A 26099-nucleotide genomic window follows, 5' to 3' on the forward strand; every position below is an offset into this window, starting at 1 on the left:
GGAAACTTAGCAGATTTCTTTTAGTACTCATGTGGATGACTTCACACTTTTCACTTCCCGCACCAAAGGTTGAGAGTCGCTGGATTAAGGATAATCTAATCGAGTTAATGAGTCGGATTTATGATTCTCAGAAAAAAATGGCAGTGATACTTCGTAGCACATTAAAAGTTCGTCCCGGGGCAGAATCCGAATCAGGGACATCGCGTTTCGTGAGTAATGTTCTTATCGACTGAGCTATCGTCTTCTTGTTTCCCAGGCGCGACTCATGACATACCTTCACTTCTTTACTTTCGCTAGCACCTCTCTCCTACTTTGTATTCTGTAATCGGATCAGTAATTGTAAGTCAGTGTCCAAGTAACGAAGTAGGATAAAGTAGATTTTGTCTGCCAGAAAGATTCTGACGATTGCTGAGGGTGTTTCCTTCTGAATCTCCATATGTTGCATGTATACTAGATCGAACTATTGTTTTCTTGTATCTCAGGGAATAAACTAAACTCACTGTCTCCGATTGTAGCATGTACTTTACACCATGGAACTTCCGTGCGTCGCTTGTTTTAGTTTCGGCATGCTGCCAGTAGGTGGCTGCATAAGCTTGAAGAGAGCTGTTTGTCGCAATATCAGCGCGTCTTCTAGAAATAAAGTTAATTTCTGTTTATTTTGAGTAATTTTGGACTAGAATGTGTTTACAGTACGCTGTAACACGCCAATATATTCTCCTCTACCGAATAAGTGAATGTTTATTTCATCACAGCAATAGGGCCTACAGCGATATATTTCTTTTCGGTGTAGCACTGAACTCCATTCTACAACGATTTACACTTTCACGATTCTGACACTGTTTTTACAATTTTTTAGGTGTTTGACATTTAATGTTACACATATTTCAATTATTTTCTAACATATACAGTATTCTGTCATGTCCTAGAATTTTGGTTAATCACATCAGATTTTTAAATCAGCATTTTAGTCTTATTTTAATCCATAAAGTTGCGTTAACCACCAGTATAAACTTTAAACTCAGATTAAGAAGACTAATTTATCATGCGTAAGTAGGAAAACAATAATCTGCCAAATACCACGTAATCTTTCTACGTTTTCTGGATAAAAAATACTCAAGAATAGACTTGCAATCCTAATAACGAAAGATTAATATTTCCTCAGAGCAATCTACTGGCCCAGAGGAATAGCTTTGGGATCAGGAAAACTGAAAACTTTCATGTACGGATTGTTGCAGTTTTTATTCTACTCGCCAGATTTTGCGCTGTGACTTCCACGTTGCCCCCAACTTAAAGAAATTTGTAGCTGTAATACATTTTTAATAATGTGAAAATTTGCGGAGGCGAGTATTTTTCCTACGTTGCAGAACTGTACTACAGCGATGGAATCTATTCAACTCAGGACACAAGATCTGGATAATATTAAGGGAAGTTTTTAATAGAACTCGATCATAATATAGAGTCAGTATGGCAACTGTATCGCATATATGGCAACTTTATCACATATATTGTCGATATAACTACTTTCGGTGAATGCACGTCATCAGGTCTATTTCTGCGTCACCTTTCGACACAGACGGGTGCTGATAACTTCGGTGTCGCACGCACGCACGCACACACACATACTTGCCACGTAGTACCTAGTTACTTGAAAGTGCAGTGATAAACGATGTGCCAGTTACTTACGTAGTCTCTGAAGGCAGAAAACTACTAATTTTAACCAACGTGTACGTACATGCAGCACTCTCTGTCGAAAGATAACACGAAGTTCAATGTGATGATGCTCATTGGCCGAAGGTAAGTTTACGCGTCACAAGTGTGAATCTTGGTTGCGCCATTACAATGCGGGAAACTGTCGGCCAAAGCGCATAGACCCAGAAAGTGGAAAGCATAAAAAACTTATTACAATTTTGTTGGCGTGCGGGATCACAGCGTCTAAAGATTTCATGAAGCAAAGCATGGTCCACAGTACGCTGTATTGTCCTTCCTTATTTTTCATTATTTTATTTTATGACTTTTTTTTTGCCTTGAACACGCCGTTTTCGATACCAGGTTGAGAAGTTTCCCACTTATGTCTCGCGCGTGCGTTTACGGATACTGTAATACATTTTAGCAGAGTTGTCACTATGAATGTTCTTCAGGAAGGGACAGCAGAAATTTCTTGCGCTCGTCATTGACTGCTAGTTCTTAAAATGTAAATGTTCTACGCCCTTCTGTCCGTGATTACTAGTTGAAATCTTTTTGTGCTACTGTCACAATCTACAGAGTATGTATGTAGATGTACATTGTTTGTTCGCAATATGAATGATGTTAGTCCAATTTGAATAATATTACAGTACAACAATGGAGGCGGCTTTCTCTGTCACCACGCTGATTAAGGTTATACATCTCTTTTTCCTCACTCCGAACAGGTCTTGGAAGGCCCAGCGGTACCTACCGGCCGCCGTGTCATCCTCGGACCACAGGCGTCACTGGGTGCGGATATGGAGGGGCATGTAGTCAGCACATCGCTCTCCCGCCCGTATGTCAGTTTACGAGACCGGAGCCGCTACTTCTCAATCAAGAAGCTCCTCAGTTTGCCTCACAAGGGTTGAGTGCACCCCGCTTGCCAACAGCGCTCGGCAGACCGGATGGTCACCCACCCAAGTGCTAGCCCAGCCCGACAGCGCTTAACTTCGGTAATCCGACGGGAACTGGTGTTACCACTGCGGCAAGGCCGTTGGCAGGGTTATACATGGTTTCCTTAAATTACTCGACGCGATTGTTTGTATTTCTAGAACAACGCCATGTATTTTTGGTTTCAAATGAATCAGCGCTTCGACAATAATAATCTCAATTTAACGGAGTTTCAAACATTAACGTATGTTTCCTACTTAACATACCAGTACACATCCCACGCCGGTAAGAAAGTGACAAAACTCAAAAATAAAGTACCTGAGAAAAATAGACCTACTGTTAGAGAATTAATTCTGTAAAACCTACATAGAAATGGTGTAGTATTCCTTTAAATTTCAAGTAAATATTGTCTGCAGTAAATTCCGTTACAATTTTCGTACACACTGGGGCATTTCACACTTACCTTAGGAACATAAACTAAAGCTACCGTCTTTCGACTTGTGCCATGTTTCTCGCTAGGGTGCGACATAGCCTGAACATTTTGTAAGCGATATATTTCGCAACTGAAAGGGTATTTTATCAGCGTCAAAATGAACCAGAGTCATACAGTGAATCTGTGGGTGTGTATCGGTTCACATCTCCAAATGTTTTTGCTCCCAATAATTTCAGACTCGTTAATCGTTCAGCCAAAACCAAAAACAGTTCTGTATTTAGTGACGAGCACAACACATTCTTCTACTCTGTGGATCAATCATACTTCTTCCCACTGCTAATATCGTATCGAGATGTGATTGGATATACGATCACTTTCATTCGGATTACACTTCACAGCAATGATTTTCAACAGCTAAATGTTTGTGGTAGCATCTAACAATACTGACGTTTCCGTCTGTAGTCATGCGAGGGAGTGCTGAAAACTCATTCATGTTTTTAAACAAAAGAAACGATGTTAACATATCTACATACGAGGATCACTCCAAAAGAAATGCACACTATTTTTGTAAAAATACAGTTTTCATTCTGCATTTGTGAAAGTTTTACAGTGTGTAGATACATCCTTCCCGCTTGTTTTCAAACTTAGTTCAATCTGTTCCCGTGAGTGGTGCCGTCACAGCATGTCTTCAAGATTGCTGCTACACTTGACGTTCGTCAGAAGCAACGTGCTGTCATAGAACTCCTGTGCTGTGGAAACGAGACAGTGGGAAACATCCATAAGAGGTTGAGAAACGTGTATGGAGATGCTGCTGTCGATAGCAGTACAGTTAGTCGGTGGGCAAGCAGGTTATGTGATGAAAGCGGGCACGGCAATATTGAGGATTGTCCTCGCAGCGGCAGGCCTCGTACTGCACACACTCCAGACAATGTGCAGAGAGTCAACGAATTGGTGACTGCTGACAGACGCGTCACACTGAACGAATTGTCACGCTACGTTGGGATAGGGGAAGGAAGTGTTTGCAGAATACTGAAAGTATTGGCGTTAAAAAAGGTTTGTGCCAGGTGGGTTCCCAGGATGTTGACAGTGGCTCACAAAGAAACAAGAAAAACAGTATGCACCGAGCTTTTGGAACAGTACGAGAATGGTGAAGATGAATTTCTTGGAAGAATTGTGACAGGTGATGAAACATGGCTCCATTATTTTTCACCAGGCATGAAGAGGCAATCAATGGAGTGGCATCATGCAAATTCACCCAAGAAAAAAAATCCAAACCACACCTTCTGCTGGAAAAGTTAGGCTACGGTGTTTTTCGATACCGAAGGACTCTTGCTTGTGGACATCATGCCAAGTGGAACCACCATAAATTCTGATGCATATGTGACGACACTGAAGAATCTTCAAGCTCGACTGAGTCGTGTTCGACCATATCGGCAAAAGCAGGATGTTTTGCTGTTGCACGACAATGCACGGCCACATGTCAGTCAAAAAACCATGGAAGCGATTACAAAACTCGGATGGACAACAGTGAAACACCTACCTTACTGTCCTGACCTGGCTCCATGTGACTGTCATCTCTTTGGGAAACCGAAAGACTGTCTTTGTGGAACAAGGTTTGAAGATGATGACTCCCTTGTGCACGCTGCCAAACAGTGGCTGCAACAGGTTGGTCCAGAATTTTACCGTGCGGATATACAGGCGCTGGTTCCAAGATGGCGTAATGCAGTTGAGAGGGATGGAAATTATGTGGAGAAAAGAAAATATTGTTCCTAAAGGATGTATCTACACACTGAAACTTTCAAACATGTAGAATAAAAGACGGATTAAAAAAAAAATAGATTGCATTTCTTTTGGAGTGACCCTCGTATTTATTCTTCATGTCTACGTATTTGCAGTCTTCTGCCGCTAGAGGGCTCTGAATTATAGCGTGTAACATGGCGATGTGTAACACAACTGTGTCGGCGAGTGAGAAACAGCGTGTTGTAATCGAATTCCGAATTCGAAGAGTTCGTCCACACATGGAGCACCTCCCCCTTCAGCATGACAATTCAAGATCAAACACGAATGTTGCGACGTTTGAAACAATCCAACGCCTTCGGTTCACTGTCAGCGATTGTCATCTGTTTCCAGACTTTAAAGAACACGTCAGAGGACTTCACTTTGATAGTGATAAGTGGTGTAGCCAGAGTTGAGATTATAGCTGTGTCAATAAGTCAAACATTCTACCTACAGAAATGGTATTAACAGACTGGTCTCTCGTTGGGAAAAATGTGTTCGTTGCCAGGGTGACTATATTGAGAAATAAATATGTATAAATGAAGAATATTTGGAAAACTGAAAAGATTCCAGTTGAATGGAAAACAGCATTAATCCACCCGCTACATAAAAAGGGATACAAACAAAATGTCAGTAATTACAGAGGAGTGTCACTTCTGCCAGTTGCATACAAAATATTATCAAAAATTCTCCTCAGCAGAGTGGTAGATACTTTAGACAAACAACTAGAAGAATATTAAGGTGGTTTTCGAAAGGGAAGATCTCGTGCAGAACAAATTTTTAAGTCAATAATTCGCCATAGAATGTTAACCAGCAAACCAATACTAGTGTCATTTATACACTCCTGGAAATGGAAAAAAGAACACATTGACACCGGTGTGTCAGACCCACCATACTTGCTCCGGACACTGCGAGAGGGCTGTACAAGCAATGATCACACGCACGGCACAGCGGACACACCAGGAACCGCGGTGGTGGCCGTCGAATGGCGCTAGCTGCTCAGCATTTGTGCACCGCCGCCGTCAGTGTCAGCCAGTTTGCCGTGGCATACGGAGCTCCATCGCAGTCTTTAACACTGGTAGCATGCCGCGACAGCGTGGACGTGAACCGTATGTGCAGTTGACGGACTTTGAGCGAGGGCGTATAGTGGGCATGCGGGAGGCCGGGTGGACGTACCGCCGAATTGCTCAACACGTGGGGCGTGAGGTCTCCACAGTACATCGATGTTGTCGCCAGTGGTCGGCGGAAGGTGCACGTGCCCGTCGACCTGGGACCGGACCGCAGCGACGCACGGATGCACGCCAAGACCGTAGGATCCTACGCAGTGCCGTAGGGGACCGCACCGCCACTTTCCAGCAAATTAGGGACACTGTTGCTCATGGTGTATCGGCGAGGACCAAGCGCAACCGTCTCCATGAAGCTGGGCTACGGTCCCGCACACCGTTAGGCCGTCTTCCGCTCACGCCCCAACATCGTGCAGCCCGCCTCCAGTGGTGTCGCGACAGGCGTGAATGGAGGGACGAATGGAGACGTGTCGTCTTCAGCGATGAGAGTCGCTTCTGCCTTGGTGCCAATGATGGTCGTATGCGTGTTTGGCGCCGTGCAGGTGAGCGCCACAATCAGGACTGCATACGACCGAGGCACACAGGGCCAACACCCGGCATCATGGTGTGGGGAGCGATCTCCTACACTGGCTGTACACCACTGGTGATCGTCGAGGTGACACTGAATAGTGCACGGTACATCCAAACCGTCATCGAACCCATCGTTCTACCATTCCTAGACCGGCAAGGGAACTTGCTGTTCCAACAGGACAATGCACGTCCGCATGTATCCCGTGCCACCCAACGTGCTCTAGAAGGTGTAAGTCAACTACCCTGGCCAGCAAGATCTCCGGATCTGTCCCCCATTGAGCATGTTTGGGACTGGATGAAGCGTCGTCTCACGCGGTCTGCACGTCCAGCACGAACGCTGGTCCAACTGAGGCGCCAGGTGGAAATGGCATGGCAAGCCGTTCCACAGGACTACATCCAGCATCTCTACGATCGTCTCCATGGGAGAATAGCAGCCTGCATTGCTGCGAAAGGTGGATATACACTGTACTAGTGCCGACATTGTGCATGCTCTGTTGCCTGTGTCTATGTGCCTGTGGTTCTGTCAGTGTGATCATGTGATGTATCTGACCCCAGGAGTGTGTCAATAAAGTTTCCCCTTCCTGGGACAATGAATTCACGGTGTTCTTATTTCAATTTCCAGGAGTGTAGATTTCAAGAAAGCATTTGAATGTATAGACAGAGAAACGATAGATAAGGTCATTAGAGAATTTGGTGTTAAATCAAAACTAGCAAATATAATTCGTGAAACCACTAACTGGTACAGTATCTAAAGTCAAATTTATGGGAGAAGTATCTGAGCCTTTTGAAATAAAAACTGGTGTTAGACAAGGTGATGGTTTGTCACCTTTACTGTTTAACTGTGTTCTAGAAAAAATTGTAAGGATCTGGAATTCGGAGCTAAAAAATCACAACAACAAACGAAGAACAGGAACTGAAGTTGTTAACGTGATCCTAGTTGGTCAATACGATTGTAAAGAAAAAAGAAGAAGAAGAAGAGTAAAGCTGTAGAATGTAAATAACGTTTGCTTCGTTTACAAAACGTCAAGTGTGTTCACATTAACAATTAGGAGGTGTTACTTTCAGCACGCCCTTGTAATTATACTTGTAATGTGCTCAGCAGGGATATTACATTTGTCGGTTGAGATATAAGGAAAAGTTTCTCAACGCCCTGCGATAACAGGCAAATGAGCCACATTTCTCTGTACCATCAACGTAGTTGACGTTGTTTTAATAGTTTGACGTTTGGTTTGTCGGATGCAGATGAGGTGTACAACCAATCACCGTTGTTCTCTCAGCGGATGAAAACGATCTTCACCAGCTATCTTCTTTTCCCTGGACCGTGTAGACATCAGCCATCATCGCCTACAGCAGGGAGATTTATTGCCTAGATAAATGACTTCATTAACGAAGTGAACGGAGTGGAAACTTCATACCAGTGACAGCCAGTGTACTGTAATTAAATCAGATGTATTCATGATGAAACTCATAAATGCGAGGAAATCTTGTCAGTAATATTGCAGAAACTTCAAGAAAGAACGAAAGGGCACAACATAAAGCATACACACAACGTAGTTGCCATAACAAGACACATGTATTTTATTTTATGACATCAACCAAAGACACAGGTATAGTACACAGCAGAGAGATTAATATAAACATTTCACTTCAACAAGTAACAATGAGATTTAGACAACCCACAATTCTGCGCTATATGGCTAGCTGCCAACTTGCAGTAGAACAAGATAAATATATACGATATTGTATTGCCTGTGGTATTCTGAATACGACGCAAAGTTCGTTTGGAGATGAGTGTCCAAAGGAACAGGCACTTCCGGCAGCAGTGGCCGAGCGGTTCTAGGCGCTTCATTCTGGAACCGCGCGACCGCTACTGTCGCAGGTTCGCATCCTGCCTCGGGCATGGATGTGTGTGATGTCCTTAGGTTAGCTAGGTTTAAGTAGTTCTAAGTTCTAGGGGACTGATGACCTCAGAAGTTAAGTCCCATAGCTCTCACAGCCATTTGAACCATTTTTGAACAGACTCTGCGGCGACTACAGCCGTTATGAAATACATTACATGTATTCGCAGTTGCGAATACGGACAACTATCAGCTCTAGGATGGAATGACGACAATGCATTGTATTGAGAATAACACAGGAGCTGCTATATCGTATTTATCCGCCGACACCGGGCAAGCGACTTTCAAGTAAAGTGTCTCACCTGTACACGAATATACATATTGGACATACGAGTACAAGTTGTGGATGCATGGTTAACGATTTATGGAAGTTTGGGTCTGGCCGTGAGTCTCGTAAGGATAGCCTACAGGTAAGGTGACCGTTCGCGAGAAGTGGAAAATCCGGGTTCTAGTCCCTTTCCGGCACAGATTTTCATAGCTGTCATTTCATTCTATAACTGATGGTTATCCGTACTCGCAATTCCGAATACAGTTAATGTAAGATAAATGTACTTGAAAGACAATGAAAATCAAACAATAAACAACGATAACCAATCCAGTCTCTATGGAGTTTAATAATTTGGAAAAACTGAGATGAATTTTGGAACTGGGAATGACGAAAGAAAATAGTCAGGCATGTGGCACCACATAATATTCGTACAAACACACAGACAGGGCAATGCGAGAAAGCTTACCGTCTTAACAATGATGGAATCATAATGCTGGTTGCTCACGGTGCAAAAAGGGTATAAGCATCTTCATCACGGTCAACATTGTCAGAAGGATTCTACACAATTCAATCACGTTAATGTAATAACCTCCTATATTCGACGTCAATGTGCAATAACCACTCGCATACGACGGTGGAGCTCTATTACTGGAAAACAGTGCAGATGTTTTCGTAATGCGGAAAGGGGGCTTTTGGGCCAAGGGTAGAAGCATTTCCGACACGGCTGAATCTGTAAACTGTTGGCAGGCTGCCGTGATTAAAGTATACAGTGCATGGCAAAATGGCGCCGAAGCAACTGTGATGGAGCGCGGGCCATGAGCGATAGGTACGATATTACAGTGCCTGTGTCATTCAGATTACGATGTAAAGTTCCTTTGGACATCCATGCATGTCGTATTTGTCTGCCGATACTGGGGAAGCGACTTTCAAGTAAAACGTCTGACCTGTACGGGAATATACATAATGGATGTACGAGTAAAGGTGGTAGACTGATGGTTGGCGACATACGGAAGTTTGGGTTGGTCGTGAGTCGTGCACGGATAGCCAGATGTGTACGGCGTTATATATTAAACGAATCACCCACTTGTTGGACAAGGAACCCCTCAGCGTAACCAGTAGGCTCTTCCGAACCCTAAAACCCACCGATATGCACCCACCCATTGATGTAGGTAAAATGCATTACAAACTACGACATGTCAAGCAGATTTTTCTTGAAGTAAGCTATATAGATGGAAACTATCTCACGCAGGATTTACCGACGACGCACCTCTTATTAGAAAGACGGACATCTCGAATAGTCCGGAATCCCATTGAACTTAAATACCCGAGTGTTCATTGGAAAGCAGTTTGAGACAACATAAGTTTATCCGTCCACACTGCTGAGGTGATATCCACATGGTATAAAGTAGTAAACGATGTTATCCCCACTAATGAAAGGTTGCGTAGAATCGGCTTATGTGACAGTGACAAATGCGCCATCGCTTCACTTGTGGCGCTCATCTCATTAACTGGAAATGGGTGCAGCAGAGGCTGGGCCTGATTCCCGCAGGAACCCAGCCAGCCACTGCACCGACATCCAGCTCTGGCCGGACACGAAACATTTTCCCGCTACCAAGAACAACACCGTGATGTGGCTGTTAGGGCAGTGTATGACATACACCATCATCCACAATAGTGAAGATAACCTCATTAGTTTCGTGGCTTATATGAGAACGGCACATGGGAAGATGAAACGTTACCCAAAAGTCAGGACGATGTTTGGTAACATGATAGACATAATTTTTGAAAAACAAGGCGTAGGGTAATTCTCGACGCCGGTAAGGGCACAAATCACATGCACGACGATGTAGCGGACAAAATACACAACAAATAAGGGGATACACCTGTTCCCACGAGTGCTCCCAACTTCTCAACGGTGTTTATTAACTTCATTTGACGTTTTCCTTAATTTATGTTGCCTGTGAATGTCTTTGTTATTAGTTTGTATGCTCCAAATGACTTTCTGTGAAGAGTTTGGACGCCTGTGAATCAGTTGACAGAACTGCAATTCTAGTTAAGACAGTCAGCTATTTTTTTTTAATTCTCTTTAATATGTTTGCGTTTTAGATCTATGTCTCCGTCTCGACTGAAGATGATAGTGTCATTTTAAAATTTTTGTTATGTCTTAAAGCTTAGAAATGGCACTAAGTATATTGAAATATGTTCTTCGGTCCATTGTAGGACATAATTTGTGTTGAAACAGTTCCAGTACTTCATTATTTTGTTTTTGTGCTTATGTTCTTCATATGATTGTTCAACAAAAAAATGCTAAGGCGACCGCTCGCTATAAGCGGGAAATCCGAGTTCGATCACCGATCCGGCACAAATTTTCAGTGTCGTCATTCCATTCTACAGCTGATGGCAGTCCTTATTCGCAATTGCGAGTTCGTATAATATGAGCGGTAGGGGTGAATGACGTCTGCAGAGAAGTGTACGGGCGAACAGACGTGCTACTTTTGAGCGACTGGTGGCGCAGATGAATCAAGGGACTACCAAACATGGCTCCTCAAGGACAGTTTAGCGAACGGTGGTGCTTATAGGTCTCCGCAGCAGGCGCTTGGTTCAAACACCCATGCCGACGACGAAGGCTGGATTTTGCACGTTAACGCTATAGATACAGCAATAAGGAATAGCGCAGTAGGCAGTACAGTTGAAGAGGAATGGACATCTCTAAAAAGGGCCATCACAGAAGCTGGGAAGGAAAACATAGGTACAAAGAAGGTAGCTGCGAAGAAACCATGGGTAACAGAAGAAATACTTCAGTTGATTGATGAAAGGAGGAAGTACAAACATGTTCCGGGAAAATCAGGAATACAGAAATACAAGTCGCTGAGGAATGAAATAAATAGGAAGTTCAGGGAAGCTAAGACGAAATGGCTGCAGGAAAAATGTGAAGACATCGAAAAAGATATGATTGTCGGAAGGACAGACTCAGCATACAGGAAAGTCAAAACAACCTTTGGTGACATTAAAAGCAACGGTGGTAACATTAACAGTGCAACGGGAATTCCACTGGTAAATGTAGAGGAGAGAGCAGATAGGTGGAAAGAATACATTGAAAGCCTCTATGAGGGTGAAGATTTGTCTGATGTGATAGAAGAAGAAACAGGAGTCGATTTAGAAGAGATAGGGGATCCAGTATTAGAATCGGAATTTAAAAGAGCTTTGGAGGACTTACGGTCAAATAAGGCAGAAGGGACAGATAACATTCCATCAGAATTTCTAAAATCATTGGGGGAAGTGGCAACAAAACGACTATTCACGTTGGTGTGTAGAATGTATGAGTCTGGCGACATACCATCTGACTTTCGGAAAAGCATCATCCACACAATTCCGAAGACGGCAAGAGCTGACAAGTGCGAGAATTATCGCACAATCAGCTTAACAGCTCATGCATCGAAGCTGCTTACAAGAATAATATACAGAAGAACGGAAAAGAAAATTGAGAATGCGCTAGGTGACGATCAGTTTGGCTTTAGGAAAAGTAAAGGGACGAGAGAGGCAATTCTGACGTTACGGCTAATAATGCAAGCATGGCTAAAGAAAAATCAAGACACTTTCATAGGATTTGTCGACCTGGAAAAAGCGTTCGACAATATAAAATGGTGCAAGCTGTTCGAGATTCTGAAAAAAGTAGGGGTGAGCTATAGGGAGAGACGGTTCATATACAATATGTACAACAACCAAGAGGGAATAATAAGAGTGGACGATCAAGAACAAAGTGCTCGTATTAAGAAGGGTGTAAGACAAGGCCGTAGCCTTTCGCCCCTACTCTTCAATCTGTACATCGAGGAAGCAATGATGGAAATAAAAGAAAGGTTCAGGAGTGGAATTAAAATACAAGGTGAAAGGATATCAATGATACGATTCGCTGATGACATTGCTATCCTGAGTGAAAGTGAAGAAGAATTAAATGATCTACTGAACGGAATGAACAGTCTAATGAGCACACAGTATGGTTTGAGAGTAAATCGGAGAAAGACGAAGGTAATGAGAAGTAGTAGAAATGAGAACAGCTAGAAACTTAACATCGGGATTGATGGTCACGAAGTCAATGAAGTTACGGAATTCTGCTACCTAGGCAGTAAAATAACCAATGGCGGACGGAGCAAGGAGGACATCAAAAGCAGACTCGCTATGGCAAAAAAGGCATTTCTGGCCAAGAGAAGTCTACTAATATCAAATACCGAGCTTAATTTGAGGAAGAAATTTCTGAGGATGTACGTCTGGAGTACAGCATTGTATGGTAGTGAAACATGGACTGTGGGAAAACCGGAACAGAAGAGAATCGAAGCATTTGAGATATGGTACTATAGACGAATGTTGAAAATTAGGTGGACAGATAAGGTAAGGAATGAGGAGGTTCTACGCAGAATCGGAGAGGAAAGGAATATGTGGAAAACACTGATAAGGAGAAGGGACAGGATGATAGGACATCTGCTAAGACATGAGGGAATGACTTCCATGGTACTAGGGGGAGCTATAGAGGGCAAAAACTGTAGAGGAAGACAGAGATTGGAACACGTCAAGCAAATAATTGAGGACGTAGGTTGCAAGTGCTACTCTGAGATGAAGAGGTTAGCACAGGAAAGGAATTCGTGACGGGCCGCATCAATCTGAGAGGCGACTAGTGGCCTTTTCGGATAAATCACGTTTTATGTTTCACCGGACAAATGGGTTGGCGTGTACGGCGTGAAACGTCTCAAAGGCAACACCCTGCAACCAGGGAAGAGCTTTACGATCAGGGGAATGTTTTTTTGGCCTTCCCTGGATGATCTCCTCATTCTGAAAAGCACAATTGGTGAACACAAGTACGCATGTATCCGTAGCGACCATGTTCACCCCTACATGCATTTTTTCCCCAGCACGATGGCGTTTACCAGCAGGAGGAAGCAAACGCGTCCCAAAGCTCGCAATGTATGTGCTTGGTTCGAAGACAACCAGGACGAGCTGGCCCCCAAACTCCCCGTATATAAACCCAGTCGAGAATCTACAGAAGCACCTCGATCCGGCTGTTTGCGCCATGGATTCTCAACCGAGAAACCTAGCGCCGATGACCACGGCACAGGAGTCAACATGGCCCCACATCCCTATCGGTACCTTTCAGAACCTTACTCCCGAGCACGGGGTACCGGGTTCGATTCCCGGCGGGATCAGGGATTTTCACCTGCCTCTAGATGACTGGGTGTTTGTGTTGTCCTCATCATTTCATCATCATTCATGAAAGTGGCGTGATTGGGCTAAGCAAAGGTTGGGAATTTGTACAGGGCAGTTGAGCGCCCCACAAAACAAACATCATCATCATCATCATCATCAGAACCTCACTGTCTCTCTTCATTTACTTCTCGCAACAGTTCGCGCTGCGAAACATGGTTATTCAGGCTTTTGACAGGTGTTAACATTAATGTGACTGGACACTGTACCGAGAAACTTCTTGACTAAAGCTGATTGGATCTATCCTTGGCTACTACCGTAAGTGATGGAAGCCAAACATGAACAACGAAAGTGGCGGTAACTTCCGCACTACTGCTACTAATTAAAAGAAATTCACCAAACACTGCAACGAAATCGGGCTTCGAGATCATTGCTCCATGCTTTTGTAAACAGACGCAGCATACAAGTCTGTGTCCTCCTATAGAAGAAGGTTCCTGCAGCTAACTTGACAGGGCGTGGCAATGCTTTTGTAAACAGACACAACATACAAGTCTGTGTCCTCCTATAGAAGAAGGTTCCTGCAGCTAATTTGACAGGGCGTGGCAATGCAACGGTTCCTGCTACTTTCGGATGGATGTGCAGGTCTATCTCCTCGTGCTCAAGTTGATGCACCTGTTGTGCCGTCAGTTCCTAGCAAAGATATAAAGTATACATAGAGACAAACTGCCTATTGGCTTCTGTCTCGGGTTCTTCGGCCGACGTTCATCTAATGATTTTACTGACGTTTCTCCAGCACGAGTGGCTGGCATTGTCAAAGGTTCACCCTCCACTGCCGGTGGTGAACTGGAGCCGAGCTCGCGGCCGCAGACTGTATGTACCTGGCGCGCCAACGTCCGAGGGTTTCTCCGCTGTCATTTCCAGTGCGGTTCTCCTCTTGCTACCTGCGACGGTCGTTCGCTGCAGTACGGGAAGCCAGGATCCGTTTACCTTAAGGCTTTCCCCTTTCTTGTTGAAACTTTTCGCGTGTTTTTGTATTTCTACAGCTTCTCTGAACAAGCGCGTGTGATAGTGCTTCTCCACAGCCAGAACTTCCGTGTCGGCGAATTTTATTACGTGGTCGGTCTCACTCAGTGCGTGCTCTGCCACGGACGATTTCTCCACCTGCCCCAGCCTGCAATGTCGCTTATGTTCTTGGTCCTGGTGTTGATTGGTCGTCCAGTCATTCCGACATAAACCTTTCCGCATGTGCATGGTATACGGTATATTCCCGACATTGCAAGTGGGTCCCTTTTCTCCTTTGCCGATCTAAGGCACTCTTTGATCTTCCCTGTCGGTTTGAAAATCGTCTTTGCGCCGTGTCTGCGCAATATACGGCCGATTCTGTCCGTCACTCTGGGAATGTATGGCAGAAAGGCCGTACCCGACATTTCTTTTTCTGGTTCCTTACTTCGCCCAGTGTTTGGCTCCGATACATTTCTAATATAACTTGTGGAGTACCCATTGCTCCTCAGAACACTTTCCAGGTGTTGCATTTCGCGTCTGAGGTGCTGCGGCTCACACATTCGTCCTGCTCGCGATACGAGCGTATTAATCATGCCTCTTTTCTGGCCCCGGTGGTGGTTTGACAGTTTGTGCAAGTATCGTTCCGTGTATGTCGGTTTTCGATACACGCTGTGTCCCAGGTTTTCACCATCCCTTGTGACCAGTACATCTAGAAATGGCAGTTTTTTGTCCTTTTCTACTTCCATAGTAAATTTTATGTTGGCATGGAGGCTGTTCAAGTGTCTTAAGAAGTCACTCAGCTGTTCTTCACCATGGCTCCACACAACGAAGGTATAATCGACGTACCTATACCACACCTTAGGTTTGCACGACGCGAACAGACTTTTTCGACTCCCCTGTTGCACGTCTCTAACCTCATGGCCACAGCGATCGGTTACAGTTTAGAAAATTATTATCGTTCGTGCTAGACGCTCCTAAAGACTTTTACAGCTGATGTGTCCTTAACTGACGTTTAATTATAACAAATCCTACCTACAGTGACGTGTTTGTGATAAATCTTAAATGAGCCGTTGACCTGAAACACGATACTGTGGGAACAAGCAAGTTACAATGCGGAAACAACGAAATAGAATGAATTCTCTCAAAGTTAACGAGGCGTGGGACCAAGTGACTGATTTTCGATTTCAGACGAATGCCAGTCGAAAACGGTTGTGACATACTTTAGCCACTCATCATTCTGCGGTTGTTTTAAAAGCGAAATAGAACGTGTGCGGACTCCTAAGGCTTGAAACTGCCGAATTTCTTTCCGAAATAGTGCCTGAAGTTTGCGCAGTGTACTCGTATAACGTCAAGCATAAAAGGAGTAAAAATACAAATATATCTCATTTCATGTACATACTGTTTAAAAATGTTATCTGTTGGTCGTTTTGTTCATTTGTGTTACACACCAGCACAGAAAGGACTTTCATGTGTTTAACCTTTCGTTGATATGTGAATTTATTATTTCCTTACGCACTATCACACAGCACGTCCCTTTGTTTTGACTTCCAAAAACATGGCGGAGGTTTGTTCAGTCTGCTTTACTCTCTTCGTGGTGTTGCCTTTCTTTGGTATTCTACCTCTTTGGGTCCTAATTTCCTTAAACGTCGACGTGGTTACAGCTTGAATCTGAAAATAACGGCTTCTCAGCTTCTATAGAACTTCTCTGTCTCTGAATTTACTGAATTAAGTGATTGGCAAACGTGAAAACTGTTTCATCCCGATCATTTGATAGCTATCTACTCAGGCAAGCCATCGACGGTTTCAGCTGATTTTAATACATAAATTGCCTGATTAAATTAATCGACTTTTTAATTAACTCTTTTATAAACCTTTGATTACTAGCAATGAAGTTGTGATTACCTAAGCAGTAGAAATCTGTGATTTGAAACGTGATTTTAATATAATTTATATCCCTGTCTTTGTAAGGGGACCGAACTGAACAGCTGCTGTCACTTCTCCACATCTTTTACGTGTCTCGGAAGAGACTCCATACACTCCATACACAATACTCATAGTTTTGGATACAAAGAACATTTTTTTCCCTAAACAGAACGAAGAAACCTCGGAAATTTGGTAAGCACTTGGAAGTATGAGTTCAGCGTCACTTTTTGCTAATCTTTGCAATGAACTTTTCACAGAAAATATATCCGGGAAATGTTGTTCTTATGAGACCAAAGCCGTCTCTTGGATCCCAGTCATTTAATGTTTACCTACCAATAGAGATGAAATTGCACACTACCATTATTTGTGCCTCAAGCCCATTAACAGTTTTGCTTTCTTCTGAATGTTCGACTCTGGTAACGAACATTGTGTTACTGTATTTTTCTTTTCAAGAAAACGCTGTTTCCATTGAGGATGTAACTCCTTCGGTTTTTTAGCATAGTTGCTTAAATACCTTGGTAGATAAAAGAAATTGCTGGTGTTGTCGGTAGATTAAGCATAAACCAAAACATTCGCCCCACTGACAAGTGGGATGTATAGTTCCAATACCTCCAGCCTTTTATGAAATACCAGTAACCCCGCTTGCTACTCTATTCTTTAAATAATGGAACTCCCATGTATAAAACGTCACATTTCCTGCATTGCGTGCCGTACAGTGATACAATTTAGCGCGTACGTTCAGTAAGTTGGGTGGATACTGTTTGCAAAATGTGTTGTGAATAAAAGTTAGTAGTAAAGAAGTAATAAACTAAAACGTTGTGCCTGATGCCGAAGTTTTACAGCATGGACAGCGAAAATGTAATAGAGGATAAACATTTTTCCTTTCATTATTTTGACTGACTCATTCCTCGCATCTTTGAATATGTGTAAGCTAAAGTTGAACTATTAATTTAGCATTGCTAACGTCTACTAGCACGCTCTCATTGTTGCTTTCATCTTTCTCGTACAGGGCAAAAGTTCTTTGTGCACCACAGAAAGTATTACAGAAGAAGTCATCCAGCAATACCTAATTCTCTTCACAAAATCGTCTTGTATGTAGGGCTCTGCCCCAGTAGAACAGTCTACTTAAAATTCTACAATTACGATGGATCCTCTCTGAAGTAAGTTCTTTCACAAAGTCGTTTATGAAGATGAACAGCGTAGCTTACAAACCAGCTACTAACCTCTTACAAGGAGACAGTATCAACCTGGGGTCACGAATTTTAAAGCCTTTTAGACTAAGAAAGTACTCGTTGTAAGTAAACTAAACACCTCCCCCGCCCCCCCCCCCCCCCCAACCTCTTTTGGCCCCTAACGCTCAGCGGTTTTCGAGGAAAATCGGTCTCAATAACTTGACGTGATTCACATAAACGTACCGTTGCATCAGCTATCGCCAAGGCAGCATGGTTTAGAGGATGAACACCCGACTACTAACCGGGCGGACTGTGTTCGACTTTCGGGCCGGACGTTCAGTTTCTTTCTTTTATTTGGTTTTCTACTACCTGAGGCTCCCGGCTTCGCTCAGGGAGTTGCACCAGGTTGGTTGGTAGTTGGAATAAAAGGATAAGCTTTTTAAAGTATAAGATCTAAAAATTTTTTTATTGAAAACATATTCTAACTATTTACAATACTTGTTTACAAACAACATTTCTTATTTTATCATCGGGGGTATATACGTACAAATTTTTCGAATTTCCTACTCGAGAGTTCGTATAGTTGACCGTGAGAGAAGCATAAGTCTTTAAGGCTGATGACGCAATATTTTACATTTTGTCCTTGCGCTTTCTTTATTATAGAACTGTAGGGTAATTAGACGTAAACTGCAGTCTTTTAAATTGGAACCGCGGTCCAGTATAGATCAGTGGTATTCTGGGAATAAATAGTGTACTTTCCAGTCATAAGTTTGGCTTCAATGATGTTAGTCGATAGCTGTTTGACGATCATCACCGTTTTAAAGTTTTGGTAAGTTGAGATTTTTTTTAGTAGTATGACAGAGATCTAACTTTAATTCGAAGGCAATGTAATGCCATTCCTGGTACTGCAAAAAGTTTACGAAGTCTGTAGGGAAGTTCATGCTTTCTTCAGCGTTTTCCACCGCGTCGATCGATTTGTATATTCTCTCTTCACCGGGAATTTTCTTTTGAATATGTAAGTTGATATCATCGATAATATTATTTTTAGTTGCCAAAATTGCCCTTTCAAATAGCCAGTCCGGATTAGTATAGTTATGAACAATGTTTGGATAAATTACTTCGATGAGTTCGTTTTCAGCAGTGGTTATGTTGCAGAAGTCACTGTTGAATTTAAAATGAGGCCGGTCGTTTGGTCAGTAGGCTATGTGCCTTCTCCTATTTACGAAAGTTGTTGAGCAAAATGTGCTTTTGTTTCGTCTTTCGATAGTTCAACTCTCGTATTTTTTGTTAGTCGCAGTGTTTGTGTGTATGGCCAGAGATGTTCCCGAACATTCTGAGATATTCCCAAATCTTCCAGACTATTTCCGAACATTCCAGAACATCCCGATCATTGTGGAACATCTCGGAACATTCTGGAATGCTCTAGAATGTTCTGTAATGTTCTCTAATACTCTAGAATGTTCTGGAATATTCCAGACTCTTCTAGACGGCCAAACTTCCCAGCCCTTATATCTTCAAAAGAACGCCCTTCGGGTAAAAACTGGAACCTTCTTCAAGGATGAATGATAGAGGACTACCACACCACATAACTCCCTTGATCGTACAGGGACACGTTTCTGTGTTTTAGCAGCATGCATATTGTACACTTCCTTTTTAATGTATATTGATTACTGTCTGACGACGTATTATTCGTTTTTCCAAGATGTTGTCAACTAATCTGTGGATTGGAACGCCATTAATCTTAATTATTTACAAATATTTACTATAAAATTTTACAAAAATGTGCGATACATTCGTTTGTGATTGCGTTATTATTCGCTATCGCTGCGGTCGACAAAAGAACAGCCCCTACATTCGTGCGGGTGATACTTATCGTAGAATCATTTGAAACATAAACTGTATCACACTATGTGCGTTGTACGAGGGCAGTTCAATAAGTAATGCAACACATTTTTTTTCTCGGCCAATTTTGGTTGAAAAAACCGGAAATTTCTTGTGAAATATTTTCAAACATTCCCGCTTCGTCTCGTATAGTTTCATCGACTTCCGACAGGTGGCAGCGCTGTACGGAGCTGTTAAAATGGCGTCTGTAACGGATGTGCGTTGCAAACAACGGGCAGTGATCGAGTTTCTTTTGGCGGAAAACCAGGGCATCTCAGATATTCATAGGCGCTTGCAGAATGTCTACGGTGATCTGGCAGTGGACAAAAGCACGGTGAGTCGTTGGGCAAAGCGTGTGTCATCATCGCCGCAAGGTCAAAAAGACTGTCTGATCTCCCGCGTGCGGGCCGGCCCTGCACAGCTGTGACTCCTGCAATGGCGGAGCGTGCGAACACACTCGTTCGAGATGATCGACGGATCACCATCAAACAACTCAGTGCTCAACTTGACATCTCTGTTGGTAGTGCTGTCACAATTGTTCACCAGTTGGGATATTCAAAGGTTTGTTCCCGCTGGGTCCCTCGTTGTCTAACCGAACACCATAAAGAGCAAAGGAGAACCATCTGTGCGGAATTGCTTGCTCGTCATGTGGCTGAGGGTGACAATTTCTTGTCAAAGATTGTTACAGGCGATGAAACATGGGTTCATCACTTTGAACCTGAAACAAAACGGCAATCAATGGAGTGGCGCCACACCCACTCCCCTACCAAGAAAAAGTTTAAAGCCATACCCTCAGCCGGTAAAGTCATGGTTACAGTCTTCTGGGACGCTGAAGGGGTTATTCTGTTCGATGTCCTTCCCCATGGTCAAACGATCAACTCTGAAGTGTATTGTGCTACTCTTCAGAAATTGAAGAAACGACTTCAACGTGTTCGTAGGCACAAAAATCTGAACGAACTTCTCCTTCTTCATGACAACGCAAGACCTCACACAAGTCTTCGCGCCCGAGAGGAGCTCACAAAACTTCAGTGGACTGTTCTTCCTCATGCACCCTACAGCCCCGATCTCGCACCTTCGGATTTCCATATGTTTGGCCCAAAGAAGGACGCAATCCGTGTGAGGCACTACGCGGTTGATGAAGAAGTTATTGATGCAGTACGACGTTGGCTCCGACATCGACCAGTGGAATGGTACCGTGCAGGCATACAGGCCCTCATTTCAAGGTGGCGTAAGGCCGTAGCATTGAATGGAGATTACGTTGAAAAATAGTGTTGTGTAGCTAAAAGATTGGGGAATAACATGGTGTATTTCAATGCTGAATAAAACAACCCCTGTTTCAGAAAAAAAATGTGTTGCATTACTTATTGAACTGCCCTCGTATTATAAACACAGCGTCCTCGCACTGACCACTTTTTTTATACGACTATCACAGGAAAGCATACTTCGTTGGCATTTAAAAAGGCTGGCCCTTGTTATGTCAAGCAGGTGTCAAACCAAGATATTGCAACAGATTTGTAAATATTGGTGTTCTTAATTGATCGAGGAATGTATCTTTATTGAACCATCCCTCGGGTCTTTTATTAAAACAGAGGCATTTTGCGAGCGCTCCATCAAAATTTTCACCTGCCGATAGAAATATATGACACGAGGTTGACAGACGGGCGAACATTTCGGCGGTTATGAATTTGAGTGTGCGTGTCGCTTCTTTAGCCTTATTGTCAAAGAACTCGTCGTGCATACTGCAGTCGGTTCGTCCACCCCAGGTATCGAAAGGAATAAAAATTTTTCATTCTCTGCGTGAAGATGGACTGTTCCGAAATATTCCGTTAAAGACATCTGGTGATCTTCCTGGACTTTGAAGAAGTCGCGACAACATTTTTAAATTCTGCGGTAAGTTTATCAACGGTTTTCGAAACAGCTGGGCCAAATTTATCTGTTTTTTTTTTCTTGTGCACAGCTGAAAAACTCGGAGAGGAGCTTGCCGCAAGCAGTACTGTGCAGCGTACGAATGCCATACCTTATTCAAACTCTGTTTTGTGTGCAATGTAGTCTTTGTTCCGTGATAATCCAACGACTCGTATACGTTGGTTGATACTGATAGCTCGTATGGTTCATGTTTATAACAATATTCGTATCACAATGAGCAATTAGGCACCTTGTTTGTGTTTCAAATTTTTGTGCTAGCTGCGCGGTTTTTTCTAGAGCAGCAACATCTCTTCTGTTCACAATTTCATCACTTGCCTTGTCGTATCTTGTGCCTTCGTTTCGAAAGTTGCACCCAGGAAGGACTCGCTTGAAAACAGAAGCTACAGGAAAGAAAGGGAAAAGGTTGCACAGTCGCCCACTGCTGAAGTGTTCCCGCAGTCATCTATAAATTTGCAGTTCGTGTACGTATAACATATCGTGAATTGAACCTGACTGAAATGCGTATTACATTCCTCGAGCTAAAATTATTTCGAATATGCTTACCTGTTCGAAAGAACTTCCTGCTTCTAGGAAACTTTCAAAAGTTTGACAATGGATCAATCGCAACTTGTCACTTTTTTGTGCCACCACGTCGTACGTCTTCTTCCCACTGATTAATATTGTCTTTTCTTTTCAAGCGACAACTGTCGTGTTTTTTAAGAACAGCCAAACTCCGTTCTTTATGCCCTTCGACAAGGGCTACGACATTAGTTTTAACACCTAATGGAACATATTTCACCGAAGAATCTTTGTAATCTTCCGGATCATATTCTTCTACATGTGGCATTGGGCCAGAAAATCACAAATGTAAACGGCATGTCATTACAATATTACATAGTAAGAGAGTTAAACACATTTCCTCGAACAATACTTCAATATCTGATTCATACGGAAGAATCAACTCTTGTTCAGTGAAAAGGAAGTTTTCGTTTACCAAGACCATTCTAGACCCGCTGATTTCTTCCGTCATGGCTAAGTTAACAGAAATAATTTCACTCGGAGGCTGGCCTGTGGTGAAATTCTGTCGCTGGTAAATCGCATTCGCTGCAAGAAGAGGTTCGTAAACCCCCCTGAATCTTTTATGTTCCAATGAGGTCTCACGGACATTTACTTTCGTACTAGTGGAAGGTCCGACTTCTTCCTCCTTTACTGTTCTTATCGCACACCAAAATATTGATTCGATTCACTCGCTTTCAAATCTTTCCATTTATGGCTTTGTGAAAAATATTTGATCCGTACTACGCACATGATCGTGTCATCGTGACTCAGGGGATTTCCTTCTTTCTTACTCAACCTTGGCAACTTTGAGGACCTTGATGATAGCTGATGCAACACTATGGATATACGAATCATGTCTCGTTATTCAAAGCGATTTTACTCAGAAACAGCTAGGCGTTTGCGGTCAAAAGGGGTGGAGGAAGAGTCTTTAATTTACTTATGAAGAGAAGTTTCTTATTCTAAAAGAGCTGTAATATCCGCGACCCCAAGTTGAAACTGTCTTCTTGTTAGTTGGGCGACGTACTAGTCGTGATTCCATTCCACCGGCACTGATGTAGCGCTTCCTGTGCCCCATGGTTAGTGCATGACAAATTCTGATGGTGATTAGTGCTTCAGCGAAACCTCTGCTCCGATATCAGAGACTGAATTTGATCAGAACGAACTGCCCATGTTGTAATGTCGTCCTGAACTATGCAAAGACGATTCCACCATAGGTAACCAAAACTCACATCTATTTATCACAAACATGATTAACCACGTTTGTTAGCTATTGCAGGTAGAGTTTTATTAAATAATGTTTTTGATGATAATTATTCCGTCCACTTTAGTCCAGAGCAAATACTCATTGCATACATCCTTTAATTTGATTTATACTGATTACACGTATTCTTAAGCATCTGCAGCTGCAGATTCTATACGAAAATGAGGCTCAGTCTCATCAAGATAGCATGACATACTCTGCATCCACTAAAAGAAATCGTCGCTCAACTCTGTGATGAATGCTGTGCATCAATACTTGCAAATATGTATGAACCGAGCATTCCTTACCTAGGCACTGGACTACGTTCTTACTGAAGCATGTTTACCGTACCCAACCAAAGGTAAGAATCTATACATAAAATAAAAGTGTTAGAATCACATTTTTTTTCTCTATAAAATCCCCTGCATCCTAATGTGAACCTGTAGTCGTCACCATGGCTGATTGGACGAAACATCCCCATCACAACAATTTCGTAGTAAATGACTGGATCTGTAACGATGCTGAAAACCACAATAATAAGAAGAAGAATGGACCTCTTCTCCTCGATAACATACGAGTGTTAACTGCAGGTCTATCTGACTGCAGTAAGACCAATGTTGTTGTGACAGTGCTAACACATCCTGGTGTATCCGTTTAAAGCATATGTATATATTTTCAAAACCATTACTTTAGCCCGAAAACCGGCTGCTACAGGAAATATTGTCCGGAATTAATGGTATAACTTACAGAATATTCAGCAAAGTCGGTGATGTTTCCCAACTCGAAGGAGTAAACCCAAACAGTGTGTACATACTTGATTATGTTGCTGTGGAAAACCATATGGGAGTAGACATATTTTATATGAGCCAGACATATTCCAGGATTGCGAAGCAGTTGGCAAGGAATCATACAAACCTTATTATAGCTTTCAAAAAGGAAATTATAAATTTAAAACACACTTATCAAGTACATATAGCAACTGACATTCCATGAATTTACAATTATATGCGGAGATTGCTGGAATCCCACAAAGTTACTAATAGAACAAGAAAACCAAATGACAAGCAATATTGACGAAATTTCCCTGGGTTTCTTTAAAAAAAAATAGTGTACTAATAAGTAAATACGTCAGTTGTTGCATAGTATGGACAAAATCAGATTCATGTCATGTATTCATTCCAAGGGGGTGATGCAGAGGCAAAGATCCGTTCTTATATTTGCACAAAAATTGAAGAAACCATGAAAATCTCAACACAAAATAAACGGAATTGGATAGTCCTGTCGAGACAAGAGTTATGGAAAGTGAGACATACGAATCCCAGTTGGAGCTGTCGAACGAAAGAAACCATGGTTCAAATGGCTCTAAGCACTATGGGACTTAACATCTGAGGTCATCAGACCCCTAGACTTAGAACTAGTTAAACCTAACTAACCTAAGGACATCACATACATCCATGCCCGAGGACGGATTCGAGCCTGCAACCGTAGCAGCAGCGCGATTTTGGACTGTAGCGCGTAGAACCGCTCGTTCACAGCGGCCGGCAACTCGTCATTCCATTCTACGGTTGGAGGTTGCCAGCATTCTCAACTTCGAATACATTTCCCGTATTTCGTAACGCCCGCAGTGCCTCTTTCTTCAGATAAGCGTGCCTGTGAGAAGGAACATTGCATCGTACTTCTCACAAACACAGGCACTGCAATTTCGTAGAAATAAAACGATTGGAAGAGTTTGATGTGTGATGTTAAAGGAGACGGTTGGTGATGAACTGCATTAATCGAATAGGGAATGAAGATGTCCTGTTAGGAGTCAACGAGAAAAGATGCCTAACAAAGAACGTAATGAATCAAACATTTGGAATGCAGGGGCACATACAAACTCTTGAAACTTTACTGTAAACTATAGTGAGAGGGATGGTAGAAGGAAATAACCGCACAGGAAGGCCTGGATATCAGTGTTAAGGCAGATCGTGGATGACGTGGGGTGGCGTAGTTAAAATGCAATCCAGAGGATAGTTTGCAGCGTGTCGGGGTTTAATTCGACGTGTCTATTCGATGTTTTCACTGTGCAGGCTGCAAATTAAAATGCACCTACCTCAGAACGACGCCCGCTCAGTGTCCCTTCACTCGGCAACATAAATACTTACAAGATTATGTAAAAGCAGCGTTGATAAGAAAAAATCACCTTATATCTACAATTACTGAGACCGCGCAAATCTAGTTATGAAAGAAAGTTCTGTAGAAATACTGTCATACAATTTGTATCGGACAGTGAGAAAATGGATCGGCTTCTGAAAAATAATGTCCGAATTTTTCCCACAGTGATGTTTATTTTGTCCTTGATAACCAAAGAAAAGTTACTATTTAGTCCACATTTAAACTATTGGCTATTTCCTTCCAGTTCACGATTCATACACACATTTCACATGCACAGCAACAACCAGAAATCTGTCCAAAACCGAACCAGATCAAACAATGTTTTCACAGTCACATTAATTTCACCACTAATATGAGTTATTATTTGTCCTTGTCGTGGATTTCTAAAAAAAAAAAAAAAAGAAAAAAAACTGCTCGGAAAAAAATGTTCAGTAGTTGAAAATACGGAA

General features: G+C 42.6%; 1 pseudogene; it reads right to left on the bottom strand.

Annotated features, from left to right (window-relative positions):
- Window positions 1–2603: 2603 nt before the first annotated feature.
- On the bottom strand, window positions 2604–2721 carry LOC126428850 (5S ribosomal RNA; annotated as a pseudogene).
- Between the last annotated feature and the right edge of the window lie 23378 nt (window positions 2722–26099).

This window comes from Schistocerca serialis, chromosome 1 (genome assembly GCF_023864345.2).
Source record: "Schistocerca serialis cubense isolate TAMUIC-IGC-003099 chromosome 1, iqSchSeri2.2, whole genome shotgun sequence".
Classification (NCBI taxonomy): Eukaryota; Metazoa; Arthropoda; class Insecta; order Orthoptera; family Acrididae; genus Schistocerca; species Schistocerca serialis.